This window comes from Mobula birostris, chromosome 8 (genome assembly GCF_030028105.1).
Source record: "Mobula birostris isolate sMobBir1 chromosome 8, sMobBir1.hap1, whole genome shotgun sequence".
Lineage (NCBI taxonomy): Eukaryota > Metazoa > Chordata > Chondrichthyes > Myliobatiformes > Myliobatidae > Mobula > Mobula birostris.
In genome coordinates, this window is record NC_092377.1 from 41,268,266 (window position 1) to 41,290,310 (window position 22,045).

Below are 22,045 nucleotides of genomic sequence, written 5' to 3' on the forward strand. Positions count from 1 at the left end.
GTTGTGAGTGTTATAAATGAAGATTAGATATTAAGCCATAAAGAAAGGCAGCAGATTGCAAATTGCTTGGTCAGAGTGAGAATTTTTAAGGAGCTTCCCAATGGAGTTGGTGGTAAAAGGTCTTGAAAGAAATTCCCAGAGCTTAGAACCTTCATTCAAAAGTTCAGAGTTCTAGAGAGAAGAGAGACCAAGGAGAAATTTGAAAACTTCTGGTGAGGTCTTTAAAACTACAGCATTGCATAACTGAGTCAGTGTAGGCCAGCAATTACTGGACGGTGGAGGTGGTGATAACTTTAGCAGTTTGAGAATTCGAAGATAATGGTGTTTGTGTAGAGATAGTGCTGGGTGTTTAGTGCTAAAGGGTAAATTGATGTTATGTTTTTGGATGATGTTGAGTCATTTCTCTGGTATTTCAAAAAGAACCTGATAAATTTGAAAGATAAGGAGTCAAATAGTATTCATTTTGTTCCAGGTACTTTTAGTGTAACATGTCAGCACTTGTATTTATTTTTAATTCCTGTAGTTCTTATTTAAACACTTAGTTCTATAACTTGTGTTTCCTATTTACCGCAGTGCCAGTAACACTACAAAGTGCTCCATTAGCTGTAAAATGCTTTTGGACACCCGGAAAGGGAGGTGAGGGAGATCTTATCATTGCGCGTCTTTCTTTCAGGCTGAGTAGGTTTTTAATTAATGAAAAATTGTACAACTTCAGTTTTCAATTATTAATTAATTCAGCTGCTTCAAAACTCGATTTGTCCTATATATACTTCTAATTCTAGCAGATGAGAACAACACTTGACATCCTTTATTGGGTTGCTTTTCTTGAGTGTTTCCATGCCTCCCCTCAATACTAACTACTTGGCCTTAATTAAGATTTCTTTTCAGGCAGCAGTTTGGAAATATAATCATCTTTCCCTATGTGGGAAAAGCAGTTAGTTGGTCAGGACATTTTTTTTTAAAAACCTCCATTATGTCCTTGGAATCTACAAGTTGTTCAACTGAAGGCAACATGTTTTTAATGTTTTCTTTCATCATGCCTATTCATGATTATTAAACATGTATCAAGGTACAGGTCCTGATGAAGGGTCTTGGCTGAAGCATTGACTGTTTAATCACTTCCATAGATTTTGCCTGAACTGCTGAGTTCATGCAGCATTTTGTATCTGTTACTCTGGATCTCCAGCATTTGCAGAATCTTGTGTGTTTACAGCTTGAACTGTGCTGTATTTTCAAAGGTACATGGATTTGGGAGTCATTGTGCAGGAATCCCTTAAGGTTAATTTGCAGGTCGAGTTGGTGGTAAGGTAGGCAAATGCAATGTTAGCGTTCATTCCGAGAGTGCTAGAAAATGAGAGCTAGTCGGGCCGCGCTTAGAATATTGTGAGCAGATTTAGGCCCCTTATTTAAGGATAGATGTGCTAGCATTGGAGAGGGTCCAGAGAAGGTTTGAGAGAATTATTCCAGGAATAAAAGGGTTAATATATGAGCAGTGTTTGATGGCTCTGGGCCTGTACTTGCTGGTACATTCTCTCTTTTTTTCCCTCAAAATAAATCTGTCATTAATGAGAAAGAAAGAAAGCCTGCATTTTGTCAAACACCAGTAAGTAAGTTCATGTGAAAGTGGTGAGTTGGAAAGCCAGTAAGTTCGTGCGCTGGCGTTTTGAAAGAAGTGGTACAGAGAAATTTGTCCCCTCTCATCTTAAACCGTGTCCTCTAATTTTAGACTTTTCCATCCAGGAATAAGAGGCACTTTGACTATCCTATCTGAAGATGTCAAGGAGGTGACCTGAACTGCAAACACTACCCCTAATGTGGTCTAACTGAAGTTTTATACTCTGGCCTGACTGCTGTACACTATTTTTACCATTCTATCTGCTTGTGTTGCCAAATGGTAAGGAAAAATACTGCAGCTACATTGTAGGTTGTAATCACGGAATAGAATAAGAGGGTTGAGCAGAGACAACATGGGTTTATAAGCGAAAATTCATGTTTTGCTAATCTTGTAGAGTTCTTTATTGGCATAGCCAATGGAAAAGGTAAGGGGGATGCAGTGAATATTGTGTTTTTTTTGGGAAACCTTTTATGATAAAGTTCCATTTGGGAAGTTGGTCAAGAAGGTCAGAGCAAATGTAATTTGGGGATAAGGGATATAGATTGAGAACAGTTATCAGAAAGAAAGCAAAAATTAGACTGTTGCCAAACAGTTTTTAACTAGTGTCAGTTGTGTGCACTTGCGGCACCATTAGACACTAAACATGGTTAGAGTTTTGAAGTGGCGTCAGTTATGTATGTTTGTGTTCAAAACAGTGATTTTGCTCACCGTGGTTTTAAGCATTCAGTCTTGGAGATGCTAGAAAATGGCAGGAGTGAAAATTAAATAATTTCACTATTTCAACAAGCTAGCAACTGTTAAATAATTTGAATGTATCAACAGTCATTTTAAATGTTACAATGAAAATGAAGAATCAGAATCAGGTTTATTTTCACTGGCATGTGACGTGAAATTTGTTAACTTAGCAGCAATAGTTCAATGCAATACATAATCTTGAAGAGAGAGAGAAAAAAATAATAAAAAACAAAACATAATAAATCAATTATGTATAGAATTACATATCAATTAAGATTAAAAATGTGCAAAAACAGAAATGCTGTATAGTTTAAAAATAAGTGAGGTGGTGTCCAAAGCTTCAATGTCCATTTAGGAATAGGATGGCAGAGGGGAAGAAGCTGTTCCTGAATCGCTGAGTGTGTGCCTTCAAGCTTCTGTACCTCCTACCTGATGGTAACAGTGAGAAAAGGACATGCCCTGGGTGCTGGAGGTCCTTAATAATAGACGCTGCCTTTCTGAGAAACCGCTCCCTAAAGATGTCCTGACTACTTTGTAGGCTAGTGCCCAAGATGGCGCTGACTAGACTTAGAACTTTCTGCAGCTTCTTTCGGCCGCTCTATACCAGACAGTGATGCAGCCTGTCAGAATGCTCTCCACGGTACAACTATAGAAGTTTTGGAGTGTATTTGTTGACATGCCAAATCTCTTCAAACTCCTAATAAAGTATAGCCACTGTCTTGCCTTCTTTATAACTACTTCGATATGTTGGGACCAAGTTAGATCCGCAAATATCTTGACACCCAGGAACTTGAAGCTGCTCACTTCTGATCCCTCTATGAGGATTGGTATGTGTTCCTTTGTCTTGCCCTTCCTGAAGTCCACAATCAGCTCTTTTGTCTTGCTCCTGTATGACAATTGAGAGGGTGCAATCATTGAAGGACTTTATTAAGGCAATCCATTAGGTGTCTGCACTGATTTTGTTTACAGCCAATCAAAAGAACAAGGTGGTGTACAACTGAATGAACTCCATTGGTGACTGTTAGGCAGTAATACACAGTTTTATAGTACTGTAGTAGTATTGATGGTGCTCTAATTTGTTTTGTATTTCATTTAAATGCATAATTTGTTTCTCAGTTAAACAGTAGTTTGCCTTTTTTTAAATACCTTTTTAACTATTTCTATGCAGCTTCAGCTAATTGGGGCATCTGCTTAATTGGGTCAAAATGTACCGGTCCTGATGTGTCCCAGTTAAACGGAATCCACTGTGTCAGCGACTATTAAAGATTTTGTTGCAGAATAAGAGTCAATATTTTGCTGTAGTATACTTTGCCTTTGTCTTTAATTTTGAGACCAGTATATGTGTTTACTGTGGGATGAGATCATGCATATCTATAAACAGTGGAATAGTTATCTGTATGGACTTAAGGAAATGTCTGAAAAAGGAAGAGCTGATGTCAACAATTCTCACATCTGCTTTCTCTGAAGTATTTAGTGTTCTGGGAAATATTGAAGCATAAAATCAGCTTTTAAAATTAGGTTGATTACTAATTTTCCTTTTAATATTTTCTGTTTTTACTTGGAATAAATTTATGTGCTGACAGAATTATGATGGACCAAATGATATGTGGCTTATGGTTAGTGGCATTTTTGCATTTTTGCTTTTAGTAATTACACACTTGGTTCCGCACATTTGGCTACTCCCTGATTTCTTTAGTTGAATAATTGTAGATCTGCTTGGTTATCAAGTACGATCTTTAACTGCAGCTCCTGTCCTAAGTGTAATATCAGTGTTCTCTTTTTGACTACAGTGTGAAGCATAGAACAAATTTGCCAAGATTCTAGTGCTCCAATGTATGTGACTTGCTCAAATTGCTCCTGATACAACAATTACCATGCTGTGTACACTGCTCCCTTTTACTATGTAATAATTGTTTTATGTGTTTGTGTGTGCGTGTCAGCAAAGATAGACGCACACATACACACAAACTCATGGAAATTTACCAATTGAGCTACTGTATAGTCTTTTTCACTCTTGAGATCTCCTCAGCAGTGCCAGTGTGACTGATGTCTCTCTAACTTCCCTACAGATGCTGAATGACCATACGATAACCTCAGTTGCGTTGTCAATCCCCTTGTTGTGTTTTGTTGTGTGAAATTTTCTCCCAAGCATGTATTGTGACTCACAATTTGATAGGTTATTAATCCTTTCATCTTGATAGTCATGTACAAGCAAAAATAATCCATTTGAACTTTCCTGAACTTCATATTGGCCTTTTAAATCAGTAATTATTGGCTCTCTATATTTTAGACTTCTGCAACCCTTTTGAAAGATGGTGACGAGACAAGAGGTCTAAGTACTTACTGTGAACTCTCCTCTGACCCCACAACTCCAGCCTTTGCCATGTCTTCACCATACCCCCTGACCTTTCCCTTGCTGAGGCAGAATGTCCTGCCTTCAGCAAGGGTTCTTTGTTTCCTTGACTTCTGCTCTCGCCTTAATACTGAGCTCTTCTTCTGTTGCCTCTGCTTCTAGGCCTACTTCTTTGACAAAGATTCCCCACCCGCCACAGATGACTCCTTCTGCCTTCAACCCTCCTCCTCTTGGACACCCTGCCTTGGCCTTCTGCATGTCTAGATAGTTTCACCTCTTAACTACTAATGAGACATCAACTGTCTCAACTTTACCTCTCCTCTCCTCCTATTCCAACCTCAAACCTTTGAAACTCATTAGCATCCACTATCTGCACCAATCCCAACCTCACCATCAAACCCAAAGACAAAAGCTGTGTTGTTATAATCTGGCAGACTGGTCTCTATCTTGCTAATGCCAGACAGCAACTGCCTGAAACTTACTACTTGTGTCTTCCACTAAGAAGCATCAGGCCATTGTCTCTCACACCATCACCAGTCTCAATGGGTTCTGGAATAATTGTATTGTACTGGAAATCTCCCACTGCCACCAACCGCATAATTCTTGTATCCAGCACCACTTGTTTCGATCGTCTACACTGAACTCATGTCTGCATTGTTGGACTCCGTTTTATCCCCTTAGCTCATCCCCTCATCTGTGACACTTCACATGCAACAACTTCAAGTTCCCTGGCTCTGACCAATTTTTTTTCACTGTGAATGCCTGATCCCTGCAACTTCCGTTCCTTATCAAGGAAGTCTTAAAGCTCTCTACTTCTTTCTGGACAACGGATGTAACCAGTTCCCCTCCACCACCACCACCCTCCATTGTTTGGCAGAACTGCTCCTGGCCCTCAACAATTTCTCTTTTTAGATTCCTGTCACTTTCCCTAAACTAAAGATGTAGCAAAGGGCACTTGTATTGACCCTAGCTATGCCTACATTCATCAGCAAATTGGAACAGTCCATATTCCAAGCCCATATTGGCAATACTCCTGAACTCTTTCTCTACTACACGTATGATTGCCTAGGTGCTGCTTCCTGTATCAAAGCCGAACTCATCAATTTCATCCAACTTCCACCCTGACCTCAAATTTACTTGATCAGTCTCTGACACTTCTCTCCCTTTTTTTGTTCTCTCTCTCCATCTCTGAAGTCAGACTATCTACTGACATCTTTTATAAACATATTGACTCTTACAATAATCTTGACGATACCCCTTCCCACCCTGTCACTTGGAAAAATAATATTTCCTTTTCTCACTTCCTCCGCTTCTGCCACATCAGTTCTCAGGATGAGACTTTCCATTCTAGAACATCCGAAATGTTCTGTTTTCCCCCCTGGAAACAGGACTTTCCAACACTATCATTGCTGCGCTCACCCACATCTCCATTTCCTACACATCTGTCCTCACTCACCTGCAGGCTTACACTCCTCCCCTCCTCCACCTTCTTATTTTGGCTTCTGCCGTCTTTTCCTTTCCTGATGAAGAGTCTTGGACTGAAATGACAACTGTTTACTTCCTTCCATGGATGCTGCCTGACCTGTTGAGTTCCTGTTGCATTTTGTGTGGGGGGGGGGCTAAGTACTTGTCCCTTGGCATTCACAAGAAAATTGTTGCTTAGTTATGGCTGCATATGCTGCCTTTAGTTCCCTAACTTCTCTCTCCTCCTAGTGCTGCTTCATTAGGTGTAATCTTGTCCTGAATGGGTGGATGGTCAGCATCTCAGCCAGAGCATGTGCAGTGGTAAAGTGTGTTTTATCCTTTGTCAGTTGAAAGGTTGCAGCCCTTGTTATGTAGATTGCCCAGTCTGTCGTCCTCTAGCAGTTACTTTAAAATCTCCTTTAGATTTGATCAGAATATTCTTACTTTTCACTTGAATTGGCAGAAATGAGGACGGGAGAATATACTCTGCTGTTCATAAACTTCCCAAATTGTGTAGAACAGAACAATGAAAAGTTGACTGAAACTAGTTCCAATGGCAACCCTTAAGGTAAGACCATAAGATAAAGGGGTGGAATTAGGTCATTTGGCCCATCAATTCTGCTCTGCCATTTCGTCGTGGTTGATCCATTTTTCCTCTCAACCCCAATCTTCTGCCTTGCTTATGTATCCCTTCATGCAATGACTAATCAAGAATCTAGAAACCTCTGCCTTAAGTATACATAAAGACGGTGTCCACAGCTACCTGTGCCAAAGAATTTCACAGATTCACCACTCCCAGGCTAAAGAAATTCCTCCTCATATCCGTTCTAAAAGGAAGCTCCTCTACTTTAGACACTCCCACCATAGAAAACATCCTTCCCTCATTCAATACGTTTCAATTGGGTCACTTCTCATTCTTCTAAATTCCAGTGACTACAGGCCTAGAACCATAGAGCTTTTCATATGACAAGCTGTTTAATCCTAGAATCATTTTTCTGAACCGCCTTTGAAGTCTCTCGGGTTGCAGCACATCCTTCCTAAGATGAATGGCGCAAAACTGTTCACTGAATAATCCAATTGAGGCTTCACCAATGCTTTCTCAAGTCTCAACATTACATCCTTGCTTTTATATTCTAGTTCTCTTGAAATGAATGCTAACATTGCATTTGCCTTCCTCAACTTGCAAGTTAACCTTTTGGGAATCCTGCACAAGACTTCCCAAATAGTTTGTGCCTCTGAGTTTTGTATTTGCTCTCCATTTAGAAAATAGTGAACCATTTCATTTCTTCTATCAGAATACATGACCATACACTGACCAACATTCTGTTCCATCTGTCACTTCTTTGTCCATTCTCCTAATCTGTCTTAAGTCCTTCTGTAGCCTCTTCAAAACTACCTGCCCCTCCACATATCTTTGTGTTATCTGTGAAGTTTGCAACAGTGCCATCAATTTTATCATCCAAATCATTGACATATGATGTAGAAAGAATCAGTCCCAACATGGACCCCTGTGGAACACCACTGGTCACCAACAACCAACCAGAAAAGACTCCTTTATTCCCACTCTTTCCCTCCTGCCTCCTGCTAATTACTTTCCTGTTATAGCATGGACTGACTCATAGCTTATGAAGTGGCCTCAGATGCGGCACATTATCAAAGGCCTTCAAAAATCCAAGTACTCAACATCAACCTATTCTTCTTTTGTCTTATCTCCCTTGTTATTTCTTCAAGGAATTCCAACAGATTGGTCAGGCAAGATTTTCACTTGAGGAAACCATGGTGACTACAGCCAATTTTAACATGTGCCTCCAATTACCCCAAAACCACATCCTTAATAAGCATCTCCAACACCTTCCCACCACTGAGATCAAACTAACTGGCCTATAATTTCCTTTCTTCTGCCTCTCTCCCTTCTTGAAGAGTGGAGTGACATTTGCAATTTTCTAGTCTCCTGGAACCATTGCGGAATATAGTGATTCCTGAAAGATCATTTTTAATGCCTCCATGATCTCTTCAGCCACCTCTTTCAGAACCCTGGGGTGTACACCATCTAGTCGAGATGACTTATCTACCTTAATACCTTTCAGTTTCCCAAGAACTTTCTCCCTAGTAATGGTAACTTCACATAGTTCATGACTCCTTACACCTGAAACTTACACCATACTTCTGGTGCCTTCCACAGTGAAGACTGATGTCAAATATGTATTCAGTTCATGCACCATTTCCTTTACCCCCATTTTTACCTCTCTCCAGTATCGTTTTCCAGCGGTCCAATATCCACTCTTGCCTTTCTTTCACACTTGAGGTAAGTGAAGAAATTTTTGATATCCTCTTGAATATTATTAGCTATTAACGATGTATTATAATCTGATAATGGTCCTTTTGCTCATTGTAATCCACTTGGAATGGCTGCGTACAGTTGTGAGGAACTTATCCAATCACGCTGGATGCTAGGTCAAAATGGACCTTTAAAGGCCACCGCCATATCTAAATTAATGACTTGGAGGTTGAATACAAAGACAAAACGAACATGCTTCTACCTAGGTGCTGTTGTAGTGTGGCAGACTAACCTCAGAGTGGGGCCAGGTGGTAACTCAGACACCTCCTCTTATTTACCCCTTGAAAAAGACCCCACTCTGGACCATCATGACATTGTCTCTGACACCATCACGAACCTCATCAACTCTGGAGATCTCCCATCCACAGCCACCAACTTCATAGTTCCTTTACCCTGCACTGCTTGTTTCTTCTTCCTACCCAAGATCCACAAACCTAACTGTCCAGGTAGGCCAGTTGTTTCTACCTGTTCCTGCACCACTGAACTTGTGTTTGCATACCTTGACTGTATTCTATCCCCCTTGGTTCAGTCCCTTCCGACCTACATCTGTGAAACTTCACACGTTCTTGATCTCCTCAACAGCTTTCACTACCCTAGCCCTAATCCCCTTATTTTCACCTTGGATGTCCAGTCCCTTTTTTAAAAAAAAACTTCTATCCACCATCAAGAAGGCCTTAAGGTTCTCCTTTTCTTTCTTGATAATGGACTTAATCAGTTCCCCTCCACCACTAACTCCTCTAACTGACAGAAGTGGTCCTCACCCTGAACAGTTTCTCTTTTGGCTCCTTCCACTTTCTTTAATCTCAAGTCAAGTCAAGTCACTTTTTATTGTCATTTCAACCATTACTGCTGGTACAGAACATAGTAAAAATGAGATAACGTTTTCCAGGACCATGGTGCAACAGGAAACAATACAAAAACTATATTGAACTACGTAAGAAAAAGAACACAAAACTACACCGGACTACAGACCTATCCAGGATGGCATAAAGTGCACAAAACAGTGCAGGCACTACAATAAATAATGAACAAGACAATATGCACAGTAGAGGGTATCGCAAACATGAGAAAATCTACAGATGCTGGAATTTCAAGCAACACACAGAAGTTACTGGTGAACGCAGCAGGCCAGACAGCATCTCTAGGAAGAGGTACAGTCGACGTTTTGGGACCTAGACCCTTTGTCAGGACTAACTAACGAAGTCCTGACGAAAGGTCTTGGCCCGAAACGTCAACTTTACCTCTTCCTAGAGATGTTGCTTGGCCTGCTGCGTTCACCAGCAACTTTTATGTGTGTTACAGTAGAGGGTATAGTAGGTTAGTGTAAAGCCAGGCTCTGGCTATTGAGGAGTCTGATGGCTTGGGGAAGAAACTGTTACATAGTCTGGTCATGAGAGCCCGAATGCTTTGGTGCCTTTTTCAGATGGCAGGAGGGAGAAAAGTTTGTATGAGGGGTGCGTGGGGTCCTTCATAATGATGTTTGCTTTGTGGATGCAGCATGTGGCGTAAATGTCTGTGATGGCGGGAAGAGAGACCCTGATGATCTTCTCAGCTGACCTCACTATCCGTTGCAGGATCTTGTAATCTGAGATGGTACAATTTCCGAACTAGGCAGCTGCTCAGGATGCTCTCAATACAACCTCTGTAGAATGTGGTGAGGATGGAGGGTGGGAGATGGACTTTTCTCAGCCTTCGCAGAAAGTAGAGACGCTGCTGGGCTTTCTTTGCTATGGAGTTGGTGTTGAGGGACCAGGTGAGATTCTCCGCCAGGTGAACACCAAGAAATTTGGTGCTCTTTACTATCTCTACGGAGGAGTCGTCGATGTTCAGTGGTCGTTCCGTGTCCTCCTGAAGTCAACAACCATCTCTTTTGTTTTGTTCACATTGAGACAGGTTGTTGGCCCTGCACCAGTCTGTTAGCCGCTGCACTTCCTCTCTATGCTGACTCGTCGTTCTTGCTGATGAGACCCTCCACGGTTGTGTCATCGGCGAACTTGATGATGTGGTTTGAGCTGTGTGTTGCAGCACAGTCGTGGGTCAGCAGAGTGAACAGCAGTGGACTGAGCACACAACCCTGGGGGGCCCTGTGCTCAGTGTAATGGTGTTGGAGATGCTGCTTCTGATCTGGACTGACTGAGGTCTCCCAGTCAGGAAGTCTAGGATCCAGTTGCGGAGGGAGGTGTTCAGGGCCAGTAGGCTCAGCTTTTCAATCAGTTTCTGAGGAATGATTGTGTTGAATGCTGAACTGAAGTCTTTGAACAGCAATCGAACATAGTGTCTTCTTTGTCCAGGTGGGTTAAGGCCAGGTGGAGGGTGATGGCAATGGCATCATCTGTTAAGGTGTTACTATGGGCACCTGCATGGGTCCCAGTTATGCTGGCTGTTTTGTTGACTATGTAGAGCAGTGGTCCCTAACCACCGGGCCGCGAGGAAACGATATGATTTGGCGATATGAGTCAGCTGCACCTTTCCTCATTCCCTGTCACACCCTGTTGAGCTCAAATGCACGCGAGGTCATTACGCACATGTCATCCATGTCAGCGCGGGATGGAGATCAATTCCTTCAGCTTGCAAATGACGGCGGTGTGAAAAGTATATTTGACATAACATCTCTGCCAGCATTCTGGATCAAAGTCAAGGCTAAATATTCTGAGATAGCCACGAAAGCACTGAAAACGTTGCTTCCATTTCCAACATATCTCTGCAATGAATGCAACGAAAACTAAATTGCAGAATAGACTGGACATCAGGAACCCCCTTTGAGTATCACTGCCTCCCATCACCCCTCGATAGGACTGTCTTGTTGCAGGGAAACAAACCCAGAGCTCCCACTGATTCAGCGATATTGGTGTGTTGCAATGATTTTATATATTCATACGAGGAAAATATGTGCTGTGTGTTTAATATCCAAACATTACTTAAAATGTTATGATGCTATTGACTTATAAGTGACTTATATAACCATATAACAATCACAGCATGGAAACAGGCCACCTCTGCCCTTCTAGTTCATGCCGAACGCTATTCTCACCTAGTCCCACAGACCTGCACTCAGCCCATAACCCTCCATTCCTTTCCTGTCCATATACCTGTCGAATTTTTCTTTAAATGATAGTATCGAACCTGCCTCTACCACTTCTACTGGAAGTTCATTCAACACTTACTTCAAGCTCCCCTGTCCTCCCCGATCATTGACTTATCACTATATTCATGCGAGGAAAATATGCAGTGTGTTTAATATTAAATTCGTTAGATAAACTCTTTTAGAAATGAAATTGAGTGTATTAGCCACTTATCACATATTCCGGTCGTGATTCCCCCCCCCCACCCCCCCGAACAGAATCACCAAGGAGGATTTGCAGGAAAAAGAGTTGGCACGTACACGCATGTGCACTGGTGCACGCACAAGGCTTCATGGTCATTGTAGTCTTTCTCGGGGTAAACACAACGTATTTGACTGCTACTCTTGTCCGCTGGCAACTCTACCACCCCCCCCCCCCCCCCCACCTCCCGGGTCAGGGGGTCCGCAAGAATATTGTCAATATTAAACCGGTCCGCAGTGCAAAAAAAGTTGGGGACCCCTGTGCTAGAGCGCTGCATTTTCCAGGCTTGCCTGAGACTGCTCCCCAGCTCTTTCTGTGCTACATTGATGACTGCATTGGTGCTGTTTTATGAACCTATGGTGAGCTTGCCAATGTCATCCTTTGCCTCCTACTTCCACCCTGCCCTTATATTCACTTGGTTCTTTTCTGGCACCTCTGTCTCCTTTCTCGATCTCTCTTTCTCCATCTCTGGAGGTAAACTGTCTACCAATATCTTTTATAACCCTACTGAACTCTACAGCTATCTTGACTGTCTTCCCACCCTATCTCCTGTAAAAATGCTGTTCCCTCTTCTCAGTTCCTTCAAACTGCCTTATCTATTCTCAGGGTGAGGCTTTCCAGGACATCAGCGATGTCGTCTCCCATCAAATAATTGGATTTCCTTTTCTCTACCAATGATGTTACCCTCACTACATCTTCCAGATATCTGTGCTCACCCCATCTTCCCGTTGCCGTAACAGGGATACAGTTGCTCTTATCCTCACTGATCACTCCATGAACCGCTGCATCCAACACATCATTCTCTGAAACTTCTGCCACCTGCAATGGGACCCTGCCATCAAACACATCTTTACCTACCCCCCGCCCAACTCTCTCTGTCATTCCCTTATCCATTTGTCTGTCCCCACTAATCTCCCTCTGGGCACTTATCTCTGCAGGCAGAAGAAGTGCTACACCTAGCCATTCACCTCCATTCAGAGCCCCAAACAGTCTTGTGAGGTGGACTACACCTGTGAATCTGTTGGGGTTTTCTGCTGTATCCGGTGTTCCTGATGCTGCTTCCTCTACATTAGCAAGATTAGGGGATGTAGTTTAGGGGACTAAGTCGTCAAGCACTTCTGCTCTGTCCACAAAAGCAGAATTTCCCAGTGGCCAACCACGTCAATTCCTGTCCCCAGTCCTGTTCCACCGTGTGTGTCTGTAGCCTCCTCTTCTACCACAATAAGGCCACTCTCAGGTTGGAAAGCAATACCTCATATTCCTGCTAAGTAGCCTCCATGAATGTTCATTTCTCCAACTTGCAGTATTTTTTCCTTCTCTGTCTTCCCTATTCTTCATTTCCCCACTCTGGCCTCTTATCTCATCTCCTCATCTGCCTACCACCTGAGCCTCGTGTTCCTTCCCTTTCTCCTATGATCCATTCCCCTCTTCTATCAGTTTTCTTCTTTGCCTGCTCTTTATCTTTTCCATTTTTCACCTCCCAGCTCTTATTTCATCTCCTTCCCCCACCCACCTGGCATCACCTATCACCTTCCAGGCTTGTCCTCCTTACCCTCCTCCTACCTTGTTCTGGCATCTTCTGCCTTCCTTTCCAGTCCTGATCAAGGGTCTCGGCCCAAAACATCGACTGTTTATTCATTTTCATAGATGAGTTATATGCAGTGTGGTTCTATGTTCAGACATGTTTTTCCAATGACATAAGCGCAGACTGTACACTTGGACCTCTCTCAACAGATTACACAGAAACTAAATAGATTCTATCTGCAGAAGTCAATGATGGAGAAGTTCTATGATGTTGACAAAAACAAAACCGGGAGCTGACTGTGGCTCAGACCACCAACTACTATGCAACCTCAAAGTAAGGTCGAGGAAGCACAAGCCTTTCACCAGAGTACCAAAATATGATCTTCAAAGTATTCCACCAGAATTCAAAGATGGCCTGAACAATTGTTTTGCTATTGTAGGCACAACCGAGAGGATGCCAGAGGACTTGTGGGAAAGTATCAAAAATGTTGTACATGAAGAATGTGAAAAGACTCTGCCTAAGTTGAAAATGCAGAAGAGACCAAAATGGATGCAGGAAGAAACTGAAAATCACACAGGAAAGATGAAAAGCCAAAGCTAAGGGAAAAAAGGTAGCAGTTGCAGTTCGCAGTCGAGCTTTCCAACGTTATATGAGGTAAGACAAAGAAAACTACTACAATGACGTGTTAAGAAGTAGAAATGGAAAATTTTTAAAAAAGACGGATCAGTCTTAAAGCTACAAGACTGAAGAGTCAATTCCAGCCTCGCATGGGAATGCTGAAAGATGCACAAGGTGCCATGCTCAATAAATCTGAGAAGATGAAACGATAATGGAAGGAATACTGTCAGTCATTATACCAGAAAGACCAACTAGATCAGGAGTATCATCCTATATTTTACAATCAGGAGCTGACAGTGATGAAGGAAGAAGCTGAAGCAGCATTAAAAGCCCCACCAAAGAACAAAGTATCTGGCATTGATGGAATTTCAATTGAAATTCTACAGCAATCAGACCCAGCTATTGCAAAATAGATGCCACTCTATTAGCTGATCTGGAAGACAACATTATGGCCAAGAGAATGGAGAAAATCCATGTTTTTACCAATATTGAAGAAAGGTGATCTGACAGAGTGCGAAGATCATTGTACAATTGCCCTCATTCCTCACTCAGCAAGGTTTTACTAAAGATCATTCAGAAAAGCTTCAACTTTTATTTAGAGTGGGAGCTTCCTGAGGTGCAGGCAGGTTTCAGGGAAGGAAGGGGAGCAACAGATATCATTAAAGATATCAGATGGATTCTCAAGAAGAAAAAGAATACCAAAAGGACATCTATTTGTGGTTTATTTGCTATAGCAAGGCCTTCAAGTGCATCAGCCTTGACAAACTATGGATCACATTAAGACACGTGGCTGTCTTAACGATCGTCCTTATGCACAATCTTTACATTAATCAAGAAACAGCAGTTTGAATGAAAGAAGGAGAAACAGAATGGTTCGGCATTCATAAAAGGGTATGACAAGGCTGTATTCTCACCCCCTGCCTGTTTAATTTGTACGCCGAACAAATCTTCAGAGAAGCTTACGAGGAGTTCCTGGCTGTCAAGATCTCGGAAGACCTAATCTGGTCCCAACATATCTTCTTTATAACTGCATCGATATCAGTTATACTTCATAAGGAGTTTGAAGAGATTTGGTATGTCAACAAATACATGCAAAAATTTCTATAGGTGTACAGTGGAAAGCATTCTGACAGGCTGCTGTCTGGTATAGTGGGGCGGGGTGGTGAGTGCTACTGCATGGGACCGAAAGAAGCTTCAGAGGGTTCTAAATTTAGTCAGCTCCATCTTGGGTACAAGCCTACGAAGTACCCAGAATATCTTCAAGGAGCAGTGTCTCAGTGAGAAAAGGGCATGCCCTGGGTGCTGGAGGTCCTTAATAATGGATGCCTTTCTGTTACCATCAGGTAGGAGGTATAGAAGCCTGAAGGCACACACACAGCAATTCAGGAACAGCTTCTTCCCCTCTGCCATCTGATTCCTAAATGGTCATTGAACCCTTGAACGTTACCTCACTTTTTTAATGTAGATTTCTGTTTTTGCATGATTTTTAATCTATTTAATATACATATGCTGTAATTGATTTACTTATTATTTTTCTTCCGTATTATGTATTGCATTGAACTGCTCTGGGTAAATTAACAAATTTCACGACGTGCTGGTGATAGTAAACCTGATTCTGAGAATTGAGGGGTGAGATTTGGTGGCAGAATCATCAATAACCTTCATTATACTGATGTCAGGATAACACTGGCTGGAAATGAGGAACACCTGAAGCAACTGCTAACCAACATCAAGGACATGGCCTCAAGATGGTCTGCACCTTAACCTGAAGAAGACTAAAATTATGACTACTGGCACCACAGCGAATTTCAGTCTATTTGGAGAAGAAATAGAGGTGATTGACAGTTTCAACTTACTTGGCTCAATGATTAACTCCGAAGCGGTAAGCAGTTGCAAATTCCAATGAAGAATCACCATTGGCAGAGCAGCCATGAAGGATTAAAGAAGATCTTCTCTCTACATACAAAGATTCGATGTGCAAGTGATGATGTTTCTGAATGACATTATATGGATGCAAAAGTTGGATGGTAAAGAAGGAGGATAGGAAGCATATGGACACCTTTGGACTGTGGTGCAGGAGAAAAATACTACACGTTCTGTGGACTTCTCACAGAACAAACAAATCAATCCTCAATGAGATCAAGCCAAGTCTCTCTCTGATTGCTGTGTTTTGGAGGGAAAGGAGAAAATTGGCCAAACAGTCATTGTGGAAGATTCTTTTTTGGACTGTGGAGAAATATAGACTGGAGTTCCCCAAGCATTAGGCTGCTTTGTTTCTTTATCTGAATGACATCAACTGTACAATTTCCAAAGCTGCAGATGTTATAAATCCTGAAGCATAAAGAATTGTGAGGAGGATAGAAATGGATTTCATTTGGCATGGAAGGGTTGTGAGGGAAGCTGGTGGATATGTGCCAGACAAAATTTTGTGGTGAGAATGAGTGGTGTGGTGTTCTAGTAGGAAAAAAAATAGCAGAGGCAACTATAGAACACACAATTCTCAAAAATAGTGTTCAAGTTAAAAACCTCAAAGTCTAGGGGTATTTGTACTGTTCATTCAAGGTATCAGGCACCTTGAGATACTAAATATTTACAGGATTCTGGGCTTTTTAAATAGGGGCATAGAGAAAGACAAAGAGCCATGCCTGTGGTTCTTCTGTCCATTTCTGTGAAGGTTTTGATGAGAGTGCCAAAGAAATTGTTCAATTTCTCTTTATTTGCTACTTAGTTTGTACTGAGATGGAAAATTCCTTTAAAATGCATGGGTACTTACCTTTGGAATTCTTAAGTTCCAGCAGACTTAGATGCTCAGTTTTTGAATTAACTGAAGGCAGGAATGAATAAGCCTTGGAGTAGTCTCTGGGTTTTGGGTGTAAAATGGTCGAGACTTCTGTGATATTTCTGGAAGAACTAGCTCAATGGCCAACTCCTGCTTTTGTTTCTAATGTTCTATTAAGAATCTTTATTGTACAAACGTGAGTTGTAAGCAGAACTAACCCCCAAACATCTGCTCCAGTTCTGTTCCATTTGTGAATGAGATCATGCTACATGTATTGGATGCAACTTCTGTGTATGAAGTAACATTTTTCGTGGCTGGCTCTGGGTGCTTTTTGACATCATGGGGATGTGAAAGACAGTGTAATATACTGAACATCTTTCATTTTCTTGTATATGAATGGGCTTTTGGATCATTTCCTTTTATTGAGGTGTACATTGAAGTCATGCTCTGCAAATGACTGTTCAAATTCCCAAATACCATAATTTCAGGGATAATTTATGCTGCTCCTCAAACACAGTTAGCAAAGCTAATTGCAGTGTTTTCACACTGACAATGTATTGATGTGATGAAATTAATCCAGAATTATGGAAGTATCAGAAGCAGAATATTACCTTGTTTAACGAGTTGTTTAATGCCAATTGTGGTTTTTTTTTTGTTGTAGCTGCCAAGAATACGTACAAGAAAAATTTGCCATTGTTTGCATTGAATGTTGTTGTCAGTGGTTAGATTCTGTACTGGAATGTCCTTTTGGATCTGTGTGTGTATCAAGTAAAGTCACTTTTTATTGTCACTTCGACCATAACTGCTGGTACAGTGCACAGTAAAAACGAGACAATGTTTTTCAGGACCATGGTGCTACATGAACAATGCAAAATCTACACTGAACTACGTAAAACAACACAAAACTACACCAGACTACAGACCGACCCAGGGCTGCATAAAGTGCACAAAACAGTGCAGGCATTACAGTAAATAATAAACAAGAAAATATGCACAGTAGAGGGCAATAGGTTGGTATTAGTCCAGGCTCTGGGTATTGAGGAGTCTGATAGCTAGGGGAAAGAAACTGTTACATAGTCTGGATGTGAGAGCCCAAATACTTTGTTGCCTTTTGCCAGATGGCAAGAAGGAGAGAGTTTGTATGAGGGGTGTGTGCGGTCCTTCATAATGCTGTTTGCTTTATGGATGCAGCGTGTGATGTAAATGTCTGTAATGGCGGGAAGAGAGACCCCGATGATCTTCTCAGCTGACCTCACTAACCGCTACAGGGTCTTGTGATCTGAGATGGTGCAATTTCCAAACCAGGCAGTGGTGCAGCTGCTCAGGATGCTGTCAATAAAACCTCTGTAGAATGTGGTGAGGATGGGGGGTGGGAGATGGACTTTTCTCAGCCTTCATAGAAAGTAGAGATGCTGCTGGGCTTTCTTTGCTTTGGAGCTGGTGTTGAGGGACTAGGTGAGATTCTCCGCCAGGTGAACACCAAGAAATTTGGTGCTCTTAATGATCTCTATGGAAGAGTTGTCAGTGTTCAGCAGAGAGTGGTCGTTCTGTGTCCTCCTGAAGTCAACAACCATCTATTTTGTTTTGTTCACATTGAGACAGGTTGTTGGCCCTGCACCAGTCTGTTAGCCACTGCACCTCCTCTCTGTATGCTGGCTCATCGTTCTTGCTGATGAGACCCACCACGGTCGTGTCATCAGCAAACTTGATGATGTGGTTTGAGCTGTGTGTTGCAGCACAGTCGTGGGTCAGCAGAGTGAACAGCAGTGGACTGAGCACATAGCCCTGGGGGGCCCCTGTGCTCAGTATGTTGGTGTTGAAGATGCTGCTTCCAATCCGGACTGACTGAGGTCTCCCAGTCAGGAAGTCTAGGATCCAGTTGCAAAGGGAGGTGTTCAGGCCCAGTAGGCTCAGCTTTCCAGTCAGTTTCTGAGGAATGCTTGTGTTGAATACTGAACTGAAGTCTATGAACAGCATTCGAACGTATGTGTCTTTTTTGTTCAGGTGGGTTAGGGCCAGGTGGAGGGTGATGGCAATGGCGTCGTCTGTTGAAGGGTTGGGATGGCACGCGAACTGCAGGGGGTCCAGTGAGGGGGGCAGCAGGGTCTTAATCTGTCTCATGACGAGCCTCTCAAAACACCTCATGATGATGGATGTGAGTGTGACGGAACGGTAGGCGTTGAGGCAGGACACCAAAGACGACTTCGGCACGGGGATGATGGTGGCAGCCTTGAAGCACGTAGGAACGACGGTGCTGCTCAGGGAGATGTTGAAGATGTCAGTGAGAATCTCAGCTAGCTGGTCTGCGCATCCTCTAAGCACTCTGCCAGGAATATTGTCTGGTCCAGCAGCCTTCCGTAGGTTGACCCTGCACAGGGTTCTCCTCACATCGGTCATGGTAAGACACAGCACCTGGTCGTTTTGCGGGGGGGGGGGTCTTCCTCGCTGCCACATCACTTTCTGCCTCAAAATGAGCGTAGAAGTTATTCAACGCATCTGGGAGGGAGGCATCACCAGCACAGGCAGGTGGTGTTGTTTTGTAGTTGATGATGTCCTGAATGCCCTTCCATATGCGCCGCGTGTCACTGCTGTCCTGGAAGTGGCTGTGGATTCGCTGGGCTTGTGCATGCTTTGCCTCTCTGATGGCCCGGGACAGTTTGGCCCTCGCTGTTGGTAGGGCTGCCTTGTCGCCTGCTCTGAAGGCGGAGTCACGGGTCCTCAGCAGCGCACGGTCATCCATGGCTTCTGGTTAGCGCGTGTAGTGATAGTCTTAGCCACAGTGACGTCATCGATGCGCTTGCTGATGTAGCTAGTCACTGATGCCGTGTACTCCTCTAAGTTGGTAGAGTCGCCATCGGTTGCAGCCTCCCTGAACATGTGCCAGTCAGTGTGCACAAAGCAGTCTTGAAGAGCAGGGACGGCTGCTGCTGGCCAGGTTTTCACCTGCTTCTGAACTGGTCTGGAGTGCCTGACGAGTGGTCTGTATGCTGGGATTAGCATAACAGAGATATGGTCTGAGTAACTGAGGTGGGGGCGGGGCTCTGCCGGTATGCATCGAGAATGTTTGTGTAAACAAGGTCCAACGCGTTCTTCCCTCTCGTTGCAAAGTCCACATAATGATGGAATTTGTGGAGCACTGACTTAAGGTTCGCATGGTTAAAATCTCCAGCGACAATAAACAGTCCATCAGGTTGTGTGTTCTGCAGTTTGCTAATAGCCCCATACAGTTCACAGAGCACCTCCTTAGCATTAGTGCCGGGGGAATGTAGACACCAACTATAAGGACAGTGGTGAAATCCTGTGGCAAATAAAATGGCCTGCACCTAACAGTCACAAACTCCATCAGCGATGAGCAGTATCTGGAAACCAGCACAGAGTTCTTGCACCATTCTGTATTGATGTGAACACGCAAGCCGCCTCCACGAGTCTTACCGGAAAGAGCTGCATCTCTGTCCGCTCGAAACAAGATGAGACTGTCCAGCTGAATGGCGGCGTCTGGGATTCCATTGGTGAGCCACGTTTCTGTGGAAACATATGCACAGCAGACTCTGTACTCCTGCCGAGTATTTTGTTGGAGTCGGATGTAGTTCAATTTGTTGTCCAGGGAGTGGACATTGGAGAGCAGAATGGACGGGAGAGCCGGCCAGCTAGGGTTTGCTTTTTGCCTGGCACGGACCCCTGCCCGCTTGCCTCGCTTCCGCTTCCTCTTAAAACATTTCATAGAGGCTTAATTTTTATTTTCACCCTAGATTTTTGAGCAGATGCTATTTGGAAGTATGGTGGATTCTATCTTACTTTGTTTATCTTGGCCTGAAGGAAAAATGGATCAGCCATGATAAAATGGCAGAGCAGACTCAATGGGCTAAATGACCTAATTCTGCTCCTGTATCTTATGGTCTTATATTTAGTAGTTATCTTGATCATAGTTACTTACTTTTTAATTGTGTGGAAATGAGCTTTTACTTTTACACTTGATACCTCCTGATAATGATTTTAATTGGACAGTTCAGAGGAAAGATAAACCAAATACCTCTTTGTTTTTATTCCCCGGTGATGGTGATTCTTAACTATAAAGGAGTAAGGTTGAAATGCAACCAATTCTGACTACGTGAAAGATAACAATAGGGTCTGTTGGCATTACACAGCATGACAAGCAACATCTATGGGAAGAGAAACAGTTTAAATTTTCAGGTTGAAACCCCTTCATTAGATAAAGGGTCATGGACCTGAAATATTAACTCTTTCTCTTCCCACAAATCCTGCTAACCCAAATTTTTCCAGAACTTTCTTTTATTACTTCTGATTTGCAAGAGTTGCAGCCTTTTTTAAAAATTTGATTCACACAAGAAAGCTACTTAAGTTGTACCCTGGTGTTACTTCTTCAAAGATTAGCTCAGTCAGCATAAAATGGAAAGCAAATGTTGGGCCACTTTCATCCACATGCACTGAAGAGTCTCAACGTGGATTTCAAAAGTAGTTTTGTTGTTTTTAAACATAAACCGTACAGCATTTAGCATTCAGTTGGCTCTGATTAACTGATAAAACTATAGTAAAATGATTGGGGGGGAGGAGAAAGAAAATTGGTCCTGCAAGGGAAATCAACTGTGGTTAATAATGTTTACAGATTTTTTTGGGTAGATTTTTGTGCTTTGTCTGTATTGAAGAAAACTAGATTCAAGGCTGAGACAGATTGAGAGGAAAGAAGCTGTAGAAAAGATACTCAATCTTTTAAGGTTTTCTCTTAGTTTTCTTATTCAAAATTGCTTAACTTCTCTGATTCCTTTATTAAATTTAATTGTAATGTTAATCTTCAAAGGATATAATAGGTAAAAATATCAATGTTGTTGTGATCATTCTTGTTGTTCCACTAGTCTCTGTATTTTAGGCGACTGTAGTGTTTGTGGAAATCACCGAGGAATCTCCCTTCTGTCCACAGCTGGCAAGATTATGGCGAAGATACTGCTCAACTGGCTCAAGATCATCTCAGAAGATGTGCTTCCTGAAAGCTCATGTGGCTTTAGGGCTGGAGGGGCAACTACTGACATGATTTTTACTTTGAGGCAACTCCAGGAGAAGGTGGTAGAACAGCAGCAACCGTTGTACATTGTCTTTGCTGATTTCTCACAAGCATTTGATACGGTGGACAGAGAAACACTCTGGGAAGTGCTCAAAACTTATGGCTGTCCAGATAGGCTGGTTAAGATGATCAAGTTGTTTCTTGAGAACATGTCTGGCAAAGTATCTATTGGAGGAGACGTCAGCTAATCCTTCACCGTCAACCACGGGGTAAAACAG

The 22,045-nt window shown here is 42.6% G+C and overlaps 1 protein-coding gene across 5 annotated transcripts in view; it reads left to right on the forward strand.

Moving 5' to 3' along the window:
• LOC140201255 (transcriptional-regulating factor 1-like) overlaps positions 1-22,045 on the forward strand; it is a 241,606-nt gene that overhangs the window by 53,094 nt on the left and 166,467 nt on the right. Inside the window, exon 1 of one of the 5 annotated variants that reach the window (XM_072265047.1) lies at positions 13,967-14,007. The exons of the other annotated variants lie outside the window; for them this stretch is intronic. The gene's annotated coding sequence lies outside the window, so the exon portion shown is untranslated. Of the gene's footprint in view, positions 1-13,966; positions 14,008-22,045 lie in introns of those variants that run through there. 5 annotated transcript variants of the gene reach the window in all.